The sequence below is a fragment of the Castor canadensis genome, chromosome 12 (assembly GCF_047511655.1).
Source record: "Castor canadensis chromosome 12, mCasCan1.hap1v2, whole genome shotgun sequence".
NCBI classification, from domain to species: Eukaryota; Metazoa; Chordata; class Mammalia; order Rodentia; family Castoridae; genus Castor; species Castor canadensis.
The window spans coordinates 7,816,930-7,829,740 of record NC_133397.1 but is presented as its reverse complement, the minus strand read 5'-3'; the positions used below and the strand labels follow the sequence as shown (position 1 = coordinate 7,829,740).

At 42.5% G+C, this 12,811-nt stretch overlaps 1 pseudogene; it reads right to left on the bottom strand.

Moving 5' to 3' along the window:
* Nucleotides 1–3,823: 3,823 nt before the first annotated feature.
* On the bottom strand, nt 3,824–5,079 carry LOC109695923 (histone deacetylase complex subunit SAP18 pseudogene; annotated as a pseudogene).
* Between the last annotated feature and the right edge of the window lie 7,732 nt (nt 5,080–12,811).

The window sequence follows — 12,811 nt, the reverse complement described above, 5'->3', positions numbered from 1 at the left end:
GTAAAGAGCCTGGGCAGGATTACTAAGGTTGTGAGTATCCATCGAGTAAAAGTTCTGGGGACTGAGACCAATAAACCACAAGAGTAAATGTCCATGAGCTAGAAAGAAACCCAGCAACAATGGTGTCCTGGAAGCCAAGCAGTATGTCCAAAAGTAAGACATTGTCCATCACCACTGCCAGATGCTCCTCCTGAGAGCTGAAGTGGGATTGCCTTCTCATCTCCTGGATGACCAGAGGATATGGACATAGGGGTCACCAGGGGCCTGGACAAGGGTGGTGTGATGGTTAATCTTGATTGTTAACTTGATTAAATTGAGATGCCTAAGAAAATTAGCATAGCACACTTCCAGGTGTGTCTGTGATGGCATTTCCAAGAGACAGAAACCGAAGGGGATAGGCCTGCCCTGAATATGGTGGCACCACTCAATAGGCTAGTGGCCTGGATGGAACAAAAGTAGAGTAACTGCCAAAGTGTGCAAGCTTGGTTCTTTGTCTCTTCTTGCTGCTGCCATCGCCCGTCAACATCAGAATCCAGCTGCTTCTTTTTGTAGTGAAAATGATAGCAAAGTTTGTTAGGAAAGGGGTCATCTCTAGGGTGAGAATGATGATATTATAGTAAAGTTTGTTAGAATAGAGACACTTTCAAGGGTGAAAGTGAGTTGTCTTAGACAGAGAGGTCGAGAACTACCCAGACTCCAGTTTCATCAGCCTGTCAGTGTGGATTCACACCACCAACTCTCCAGAGAGCTTCCACATCATCAGCCCTGGACTGGAGCTGCATCACTGGTCCCCTTATTCTGAGGCTTCCAGCTTCTCGCACTGAGCAGCTACTGAGTTCTCTGGTTCTCTAGCCTGCAGATGGCCATTGTTGGGCTATCCAGCCTCCAATTGTGTAACCCAATCTAAAAAAAATCCCTTTTTATGAATATATATGCAGTTTGTGTGTGTTTATATGGGTATGTACATACATACATATTCATACACACACACACACACACATTCATTCTATTGGTTCTATTCCTCTAAAGAACCCTGACTAATACAAATGGTTTCAGTGGAGTATTGAGGAGGAAAGCCTGTAAGAATGTGCTCAAAAGGGACAGGCAGAGTGGCTCAAGTGTTAAAGTACCTGCTTAACAAGTGTGAAACCTTGAGTTCAAACCCAAGTACCATAAAAAAAAAGAAGAATGTACTCAAAAAAGAATAGAGGACGCCCAGGCGTGGTAGTCCTTGTCTGTAATCCCAGCTACTCAAGAGGTGGAGATGGGAGGATCACAATTTGAGGCCATCCCAGGCAAAGTTAGTTTGAGACTATCCGAAAAACAGACTAAAAGCAAAAGGAGTTGAGGGCATGGCTCAAGTGGTAGAGCACTTGCCTAGGAAGCAGGAGTCTCTGAGTTCAATTCTCAATACCACCAAAGAAAAGAAAAGAAAAAAGAATAGATCCTAGGGGTATGAAAAGACCCTGAAGCAGAATCCTTCTGGAATGTTTGAGAAACAAAGGAGGCCAGTGTAGCCTGAGAGTAAAGGGTGAAAGGCAAAGTTCCTGGGATCAGCCTGCTGGGAAAAGCCTGATTACTGAAGGTCTTCTGGCCTGCAGGGCTGATGCCCAGATACTGCATCACTTGCTAAAAAGTCAATACCAGGAATCCCTGAAGTTCCCACCCTCTGACCACCATCATGGGCTTCCAATAGGGAAGAGAGGAGGGACTCCTGGTGGATTAACTGGTGCCATCCAGCTGCTCGTGGCTGCCCTGGACTGCCCACTGAGCCTTGTCTGTGTGTGAAGAGTACTGCCTTCTTGGGATTTTGACCCAGAAAGGGCAAGGGAGAGACTGGGGAAACAGACCTTCCTCAGGGGTACCCCATCCAGGCCTTAGCCAGGAACTTGGAGCTCAACTGGGAATAGTGAGTTAGTCCTATGACAGGAATGAGGCCATGGAAGAAGTAAGGGACTGAAGAGATGACTTAGGGACAGAGGACATCAGGATAATGTGACTCTATCTTTTCACCACTATCGCTGAGTTTCACCTTCATTTAAGAGGACAAGTTTCTTAAAGCCCACCATGCAGCTCTGAGTCAAGGATATTTGTTTTATTAACAAAATTAATGTTATTAATAAAGTGAGAGTCTTACTGGGACAAGATCTATGCTTCTTGCTGCATGAAGTCCAGAATTCAGGAGCCAAGAGTTGGTAGGAAGGAAAGAACAGGTTTTTCCAAGGGCCAGCTCTGAAGAAGATGGAGGGGTATTGTCTTCAAAGCTCCATCTTGCAGGCTCTTTTGTAGAGAGAGAAGGGAGGAGCAGGGCAGAAAGGCTGCATGCCGACTGGGTTTTCATTGCCCAGGGCGTGTGTCTCCTTTGGTCTCCTTTTTAAGAACATTGCAATGGTCCCCAACCTCCTGGGCTAGCTCCTGTAGTTTTTTTTCTGTTTGTTTGTTTGGTCATACTGGGGTTTGCACTTGGGGCTTTGAGATTGCTGGCAGGTGTCCTACCACTTTTTGAGTCACACTTCAGCCCTTTTTTGCTTGGATTATATCTGAGACAAGGTCTGGCTTTGCCCAGGCTGGCCTAGACTACAATCCGCCTCCATGGAGCTGGGATGACAGATGTATACTACTGAGGCAGGCTAGCAAACAAAAAAATAACTCACTATGGGAGTCCCTTCTCTTAAACAAATCTGATATCCTCATGCTAGACTTTGCAGTACTGGGGTTTGCAGTTCTCATGCTTGCTTGGAAGGCACCCTGCCACTTGAGCCACTCCACCAGCCCTGTTTTGTGTTTTTTTTTTTTTCAAGAAAGGGTCACATGAACTATTTGCTGGGTGCTAGCTTCAAACCATGATCCTCCTGATCTCTGCCTCCTGAATAGCTAGGATTACAGGTATGAGCCACCAGTGCCTGGCCTCATGCTAGATTTTTTTCATTACTCCCCTTGCACCACACTGAGCCATCTCTAGAGCAATAAGTCCCCTCCATGTTGTAAATACCCTGGCAGTCAAAAAAAATCTTTGCAAGACAGTCTCCAAAGAGGCACCTCCAGGACTGGCTTTCCTGGTTAAAAAAAGGAGTTCTGTCCCCAATTTAACTTCTGGATTAAGCCTCTGCTTAAGACCTCATGAGTTTTGGTCACATCTCATGCATACAATACATAAAATTAAAAACTTAAAAATTAGTGTAAGCACATATGCAGAATACCCCATGCCAGCCACTTTAGTCTCTCCCTAAGGACTGCCCAGATTTTTCCTGCCTTACAACTTATAAATTGGATTTAAACAAATAAATCAGTACTTCTATGTCACTCAGCCAGAGCCCATCGCTTTTCTCTTGCGGCTCTTCCTCTTCCTCTTCCTTTCCTTTTCTTTCTATAAAGTTTTGCTACTGTTTTACAGTTTGTGTCTCTGTTCTGTTTTCTGTTCAGGTTACACAAGAACTTGGGATCTTTTGGACTAGCGTCTTCTTAGACCACTCAACACGGTAACACCGCCACAGCCAGCTTTTTCTGTTGGGTTGGGGTTTGGCCTTGAATTGGGATCCCTAGCCCCCATCTCCACCTCCAGAGTAGCTGGGATTACAGATGTAGGTCAGTGCATCAGCTCCTATAATTATTTTTAGACAGACATGTTACCTTTCTTCATATTAAACCTCAGATCAGTTTACATGCTTTGTGCAGGTTGACTGCATGGAATGAAAGACTGAGCAGTTAATATCTTAAGCATTTAAGTGGGGTCCCTGTTTTGTCCTTCCTGGGGAGGAAAGAGAGTACATAAATTTATCTTATATAACTGGCCAAAAAATAAATTCAAGAGAGTAAATGGAATTTAAGACGAGCTCATCTGCCATAAAGGAGGTGGTGCCCAGTTTGGAGGAGCAATTGTTATGTCCAGATAATCTCCTATTTGGAAATTCAGCAACTGCAAGATCATGGAGTCATCAACCCTGACCCCATCCCCCTTTTCTGCCAGACATGGTGCTACCCATCTCCTTACCTTGATAGCCAGGTCTTCTAAGATTTATAAAAACAATTGGAAAATCAAAGAGTGTGTCTTTTCTTTCTAGCTTCTGGGCAGACTTCTTTTGAGGTCTAATAGACAGATAAGGAGACAGGAAAGTTATATTTATTATTTTAAATTAATATTTAAAGGACCAGACTCAGACATTAGATCCAGGAAGTAAAAACTGAAAAACTAGAGCAACAAACTCCCCTCCCTCATCTTTTAGATTTTTACAAAAATAGGGAGACATAACAAAAGCTCTCTATAGCTACCTTTCCCTTTGAGCTATTCAGAAGCTGCAAAGCTCCTTGAAGAGGTAGATGGGCAGAAAAATGGAAGGCATGTTTAGCAAAAGGAAATCTAAAACTCACCTATGTTTCTGTGTTTTGGGGAGGCCTAGATCATATCTTCATGTTTTAAAATAATAAGCAGCACCCATCTTAGTCACCCAGAACTACTGTCTAATGTTTAGAGTCTGCTAGACAATGTGACCATCTTTATTCTCCAGCTGAGAAAGTACAAAGGCCACAGTTGAGAACCAGTCTTTATTCCTAGCTCCTTGGGGTAGAGGGTGAGAGGCTGGAAATGTTTCTCCCTTTTCCCTCCATTTCTTCCTACTTTATCCTGCTATTCTAAAATAAATAATTGCTAAAAGTTCCACCTTGTGAGACTCTCTGTCTTTTTTTTTTTTTAATGAGACACCTTTAAATGCTTTTCACTTGTGGATCTCAAGTTCCAGTGACTTGGTGTGGAAACTGGGAAGCTCAGGGAACTTTCTCATCCTTCATCTGGTGACACTTACTAAACTAGCCAGTTCTTTCAAGTTTGCATTCACCCAAGTATAGCTCTGCAGCACACTGGATGTCACATTTCCAAGGGAAGACTAGTCCACTGGGCTGTGGTGGCCCCTGTTGGTGGTAAAGACCCACAGCAACAACAAGCCACTCTTCTTGAGGTCAGTTGGCTTCTCCAGCTCCTTCTTAATTTCCTCTTGGGCCACACAATTCCACAGCCATCTTCCTCCTTCTGCCAGGCACTTGCCCTGAGCACTGACCCCAGACCCTGACAGCAAGTAAAAGCATAGACTTCTTTTTAGAATTTTGGATGCCAGACAAAAGGGAGGGAAGTGTAACAGTTAAAAAAAATTAGGGAGGGGTAACAACCTCGAGGAAAGGCAAAGGGAGGGGGAAGCAAAATAATTCCATCAGAGGACCACTCCAGAGCAGCAGTTCTAGCATAAGAAGTAATGTGAATCTAGCATTTTCTGAGTCAGGTACCACTCTAAATCAATTAGCTTATTTGAATATTGTCACCATCACCCATCACCCCATTTTACAGATAAGAAAACTGAAACAAAAAGAGGCCATTTAAAAATTATGTGAGCGACTGAGTTCATAGTCAAAACCAGATAATCTAGCCAGGTATGTTGGCATAGGCCTGTGATCCCAGCTGTCTGGTGGAGGCAGGAGAACCTCCAGATTGAGGCCAGCTTGGGCAAAGATAGCAAGACCCTATCTCAAAAACAAAATACAAAACAAAAGGGCTGGGGGTGTGGATCAAGGGCTATGGTGATTGCCTAGCATTCAGAAGGCCCTGGGTTCAATCCCCATGCTATAAAAAACAAACAAACAAAAACCAAAGGAAAAACCCAAATGAACAAACAAAAACCACAAAGCCAAACCAAATCAAATAAACAAACAAAAAGTCTGGTAAAAGCATAATTTTGGCCCAGTCTTATGACCCTTTCAAGAAGGACCTAACTATATGTGGTACTCAATAAAAAACTTCAGTGATTTAGCCAACACTAAGATATTAAAATGATGGTATTATAAAGATCAGAAAAAATTTAATATAATCACACTCCAGAAGCAGATTCTTAGGCTTGATCCACCACCATAAACAGAAATTCTCTGTTTTGAGACTACAAGTTATGGAGTGACTGCTGATTTCATGGGGAAGGTGCTGAAGGAGTTTGATACAAGTCCCTCTGTCAAGTTGTAGCTTCTATAGAACGGGTCACCATTTAATTAGTGAGAATGCAGCAAACAAAAGATCATGCCAGTAAGTTCTGAAAGCCAATAAGTGACTTAAATATTATTAGGCTGATTTGATAAGTGTTCTGTGTTATACCTTATATAATTTTATAAGCAGTTTTATTATGTAGATAAATTTAGTTTGGTTTACTTAGAAATTAGAAAGGAATATATTTCTAAATTTTGATTTATATAGAAACATTATATGGATTTATATTCCTCTACCACCTGTTAAATAAGAGTATTTTGAATAGTTTTTCTGAGGCCACCATTAGACATTTCAATTTAATTGTAGGCAGGCAGTCTTACCGCTTGAGCCACTCTGCCAGCCTTCAATTTAATTCTAATGAGTTGAGAAGTCACTGAAGGATTTTGAATGAAGTGGTAATCAGGTCACTGTGTGAAGACTAGACCAGAAGGACATGGTTGAGTGAGAATGGAAGGCTGTTGGGGAAAAAGCCTAGAGCTGCTAGCAGTACTTGAACAGGGCCTTGTGTGGGGCAGAACAGATCTATTTTGAAGGTGGACCCAATGATGGGCTGGATGCAACTATAAGAATAGAGAATCAAGATCCTCTTTTGGGTGAGGGTAGAGCCTATCCACAGAACTGATGTGAGCAGGTGAGTGGATTGAAAATTAAGATTTGGGACATGTTGAATGCACTATGTCTATTAGAAAAACAAGGGGAGGACTGGAGGCATGGCTCAAGGGGTAGAGTGCCTGCTTTGAAAGTATGAAGCCCTGAGTTCAAACCCCAGTCCCACTAAAAAGAAAAAATGCAAGAGGAGATATTGAGCAGCAAGTCAGACACAGGAGTCAAGAACGGAGGGATGTACCGGCTGGAGGTATGAATGTGGGAGTTATTGGTGTCTAGGAGGAGTTAGAGTAGAACAGCCCAGCAAAGATGATGAAGAAGGAGAATAGATGACAGTGGAGACCAGAAACCATGTGAAAGAAAGCCTTAAGAAAGACCTGTCAATGGCACAGGAGTTTGGATGAGCTCAGCATGGGAGAGGTACAGTACAGATCATTGATGAGAGTGATTTTAGTCAAGTGAGGATGAAAGTCTGGTTGGAGTGGGTTCAAGGCAGGGAAGGAAGAGGAAAAAAGAAGTGCGTGACCACAAACAATTCCCTGAAAGGAGGAGCCAAAGGGACAGTAGCTGAAAGGAAACACAGATGGAGGGGTTAAAAATGTGAACTATGGCAGTGTTTTGTGCACTAAGGTAAATGAAAGGTTGGCTATGTAGGATCCAAGGGGAGGACGCCAGGAGCATCCTTGAGCAGGTCAGAGGGTCAGATCTGGTCCCTGACGAGGCCACCTTCAGGGTCTGAATTAGTTCATATGACCAGGTCATGGGAATTCAAAGAATGTGGTCACCACATAGCCAGGATGGGGCCCTGTCTGCTGATGCGGCCACGTTAGAGTTGGTGCCTCTACCTCACCCTCTGATGCTACCACCATCCCAGGACTTGGAGCCCAGGACAGCTCAGCTAAAAGTTTAGCTAAAGAGGTTCTGCTGAGTGATGAAGGAGCCCAATACTGTCTCAAGGAGGCCACAGAAGACACTCTGGAATCACAAGACTGGATCTCAATCCTGGCCCTGCTAATTATGTGACCTGGACAAGTCGCTCCTCTGAGTCTGTGTGGATGGTAACTTTCCCATGCTACCTTGTGGTGGGATAATGGGTATGCAAGGGCATTGTCAAAACTTTATAAACTGAAAAGTGGAATACAAATACCATACGGTGTCATTAGGTTTAATTTACTACAGAATCTACCCCTCAATTTGTTCCACAAAACAGTCTATTTCTAAGGACAAATTCCTCTGCCTCTTCTCTCTGTGGGCTTAATTTTCACAACTAGACTAAGTTTTGTTTTTTTTTTTAAGATAAGGAACAAGTCTTGGCTCCTTGCAAAAGCCTCCCAATTTCATTACTGACATAAATGTATCACTTCAAGATCGTCAGTTGAAAGAAAGGTGTAGACGTGTTATTATCTTCAAAGCTTTCTGGGGACCTATTAAATGCTAATCATGAATACACGGATGTTCCAGAAAGCAAACACAACTTCTCATAAACGATCCTCCTTCTTCCCCAACTACACTCAACATCCCTAGTGGACAGAAGAATATTTTCCCTCTGAGTGGATCCTCCAAGTGCTCCAATGTGTGAAGCTGAACCCTTTTGTGGTTTGCATAGTCTTAGAGAGGAGGGAAAGGAAAGACTATTTGTTAGGTGTCTACACTGTGTCAAGCACTGTACCAGGCCTAATACCTAAGTTATCTCATAACAGAGCTGGTATGGAATCATCCTCTGGCCATTAACAGAAAAGGAAACTGAGGCTCGGAAGGTCAAATCAGGCCGGCCACACAACCAGCAAGAGGCCAGTTCTACCTGGTCCAAAGAACCTGCTCTTTCTGCTGACATAGTAAGTGCTTCACAGAGGTTTCTTTAGTGAATGAATGAAGTATGCTGGATGCAGAACTGAATTGTCCAAGGGCATCAACTTGTACTGAAGGCACAGCCCCAATGAAACAGAAGCAAAATAACCTGAGACCCGGGTGAGGTACTCAGAGTATGGCTTAAATAACTGAGGAGTTTCCCAGACTCTTGAGTGATAAGATCTCAGGCAGGTTGCAGAACCTGTCCAGAGCTGGCTTATCCATTTTTAGTCATGAGGCAAACTCCATCTTTCTCCTCCTTTCCTTCTAGGAAGCAGAGTTAACAGACATTGTGGCGCTGGCCACAGGCATTAAGATCCTGTGGTCAGGACTGCCTACCTAATTTGGGAGAACTGACACAACATAACACAGCCCCTTGTTCAAAAATTAGTAGTAATTTCTTTTTCTTTCTTTCTTTTTTTTTTTTTCTTTTTGAGACTGAGTCTCCTATGTAGCCCAGGCTGGCCTGGAACTCAAAATTCTCCTGCTTTTGCCTCCCAAGTGCTGGGATTACAGATATGCACCACCATGCCCAGGAAAAAATTAATAGGAATTTCAAAATGGTGATAGCAGAGGGTTAAACCAATCAGGGCATCCTTCTGAGTACAAGGTCCTGAGAGTGCACCTGCTGTACACCACTGATCGAGCACTACCCATGGCCATTGTTTCTGAAGAAAAGCAGAAAAAAAATAAGCTAGGTAAGACATTTTTGGGAGCACCAAAAACATGACAAATAAAATAGTCATGAAGACTAGGTTCTGGTTTCTCAAAACATAAAATTTCCAAATCAAAAGAGTTCTAAACATTCGTCTAGTCCTATTCTTCCATTTTATAGATGAGAAAATTGAGAGCCAGTCTGAAGCAGTGACTTGGGAGTCCTGGGGAGCCTTGGGGAAGGTAAGCTCTCTCTGAACCTCCTTTGGGACCCTTAGCACTGAAACAGACCAGACCAGATTCAATTATTTCCTTGAATTATTTCCTTTTTTCCCCCCTCTTCAACCACACTGAAATAACAGGAAAATAAGAAAGAGCAAGCCTACAAGGACCAAGGACCTGGGGAGAAGGCAGCAGCCATTGGTTTGAGAGTGGGCAGGTAGATGGGAGCAAGCACAACTCAGAAATAGAGGGATAGAGAGAAAATTCAAATACTGCCCCTCTCCTCCCCCCCCCAGAGCCAGTTTTGAGTTTTATATCCGCTTCAGCAGGAGAATAGTCATCTTTGGAGTAAATCTCAGGACCTGCTGTTTGAGATTCTTCACAGTGACAGATCAGTTTGAAACTCCATCCAACTAGACGGAAGCCCTCAATGACCCAAGGCTGGCTATGTGCAAAGAGCTTACCACGCCTTAGGTGTCAGTAAGAGCTGATGGTCAATCACCTCCAGACCCCAGGGAAATATTTCTAACCTGAGAGGCAGAAACCAAAAGAACATGGAGAAATCAGAGATGACTTCAAACTAACAATTTCTCCCAAAAGATAAAGATGTCTTGTATCCATGAAACAAGAACAGGAAGTTTAAAAAAAATCCTGAACGCGGGGACATCTCTGTAAAGTTAAAGATGTGGACACCAAAATAAAAAAATTAATATTAAAAAATAAATTCAGGCCAGGCACCAATGGCTCATGCCTGTAATCCCAGCTACTCAGGAGGCAAAAATCAGGAGGATTGAGATTTGAGGTCAGCCTGGGCAAATAGTTCTTAAGACCCTATCTCAAAAATACCCAGCACAAACAAGGGCTGATGGAGTGGCTCAAGTGGTAGAGCGCCTGCCTAGCAAGTATGAGGCCCTGAGTTCAAACCCCAGTGCCACCAACAAATAAATAAATAAAATTCAGAGAAATTTCTAGAAGATAGAACAAAAAGATTGAAAGATAGAAAATCGTGGAGACAAAATGACAAATTACAACCTGGTGTGATAGCATATTGTTTGAAGCTGGAAGATTGTGAATTTGAGGCCACCTGAACCATACAGTGAGGCCCTGTCTTAGAGAGAAGACAAGAGGGGCAGAGAGGAGAGAAGAAGAAAGGACAGGAGAGGAGAGGGGAGGGAAAGGGAGGAGGGGAGGAAAGGAAGAACAGGCTAGAGGACATGACTAGGAAGTTGAAAGTCAACTACCAGAAATGTCAAAAAGAGGGCAAAAGTGACCAAAAAAAAAAAAATCAAGAAAACAATATAAAAACATTTTCCAGAACCAAAACATGACTTTCCAAGTCAAACAGGCTAGGAATGACCAAAACTCAGGGTTGGGCACACCGTGAAATTGTAGAATACTCTGGATTCAGAGAAGATTCTATAAACCTACAAAGAGAAAAGAAGAGACACGAAGTTGACAGACTCTGTAACAACAGAGGAGGGCTGGAGGTTTGGCTCAAGTGGTAGCACATTTGCCTTGTAAGCACAAGGCCCTGAGTTCAAACTCCAATACTTCCAGAAAACAAAACAATAACACTGGAGTCTTGAGGACAAGGAACCGACGCCTTCCATGTTCTAACCTACATCCTACAGTTCTATATTCAGTCAAATCATCAAAGGAGAGTGTAAATACGATATTTTCAAACATGTAAGAGCCAAAATCATTTACTTTGCTTGTACCCTGACTTAGTGAGCTACTGAATGTAACAAACTGGCAAAACAAAGGCGTGATCAAGAAAGTAACACATGGAACCAGGAAGCAAGGGGTATAAGAGGTAAGTGGAAGGGTGAGTCCCCAACAGAAACTTTAGGGTGACAGCCATCTGATGCCAATCAGCCTAAATGGGAGCACATGGAAGGAGGGGTGGATGAAGAATAAGAGAAATGAGGCGGCACGTTTGAGATTACAGAAAGCATTATTGATAGAGCTAGAGCACCTGGGCACATTGTGGCAGATGTACAGAAAAATCAGACAGAGGAAAGGGGGAGAGTGAACAACTCCAGCAAAAGTGAAGGACTGGTGTTTGAAAGCAAAAAAGGTGTTAGGGTATAGTGCTAATTGTTCTCTAAAGAATGAAATTTGTAAAGTTGCTCTTATTCCCTCTAGAGATGACCCACTTTCAGTCCATTGAAAGTATATTCTTTTCCTTATGAACCTTTCTGTCCCTTCACTACAAAAAAGAATATTTGCAAAATCACAACAAAGTATAACCTGACTGTTGAGATAACTAAGTTGTTTTATGACTATTTTGGTGGAGATAGTGGAGAAGGAGTGGGGAGGTTTGGGAAATCTGAGGGATTACTCATCACTGTGAGAACTCAGTAGCATCTTCTCAAAGGGTAAATTAATTCATTAAGAATTAGGAAATCTGGGTGCTGGTGGCTCACACCTTTAATCCTGATTACTTGGGAAGCTGAGATTGGAAAGATTGTGGTTCAAGGCCAGCCCAGGCAAATAGTTCATGAGACCCCTCTTCAAAATAACCAGAGCACAAAAATGGACAGGAGGTGTGGCTCAAGCAGTATAACACCTGCTTTGAGACCACCTGATTTGCAAGCAGAAGTTTTGAGTTTAAATCCCAGTTCCACCAAAAAAAAAAAAGAAAATCTCTGATCCCATAGTTTTAACTACTATTCATATGTCCTTCAAATTTAAAATAGTGAGGAAAAGATACTCCCGCTTCTTTTTTTCTTGCAAAAACCATTTCAAAATTAACAAAAGAAAACAAGAAACAGGCAAACTTTATACCTGAAACTAGCAGACATCACAATTCTGAACGATTAAATGTGAATTGTAGCTATTGGCTAGGAGAATGGTTTTTAAAACTAGAAGATGAATCCAAATGCCAGCAGAAGTAGAGTTTATGATACCATTAATCACTCTTAAGTGTACAGTGATGAATTTTGACGTAAGGATGCAATAGTGCAACCTCTTTCAGAAATGTGATTGGGGACACACTGTGGTCAACCTCACTCATCATCCCCGACTCCTACCAACCACGGTCCACCGTCACTAGGTTTGCCTCTTCTAGAAATTCATAAAAGTGGATGCATTCCAGCACGTTGTCTTTTATATCTGGCTCTTGTGCTGCATGTATCAATAGTTCAAACTTACTCATTGCTGAGTAGTATCCCATTCAGATACAAATTTTTAAAAAATCCATTTAGCAGTTTATGGACATTTCGGTTGTTTCTAGCTTTTTGCTGCTCTGAGCAATGCTGCTTGAATATAAATGAATAAATCTTTGTGAAGTACTTTTCACTACACTTGAGAAAATATTCAACAGTAAACTTTCTTGAGTCGTATGGAAAGTGAACGGATAACTTAGAAGTGCTAAGCTACTTTGCATAGTGATTGTGCGGTTTTGCGTTGCCAAGGTGCGAGAATTCCAGTTGCTCCACGCGACCACCAACACTTGGTATT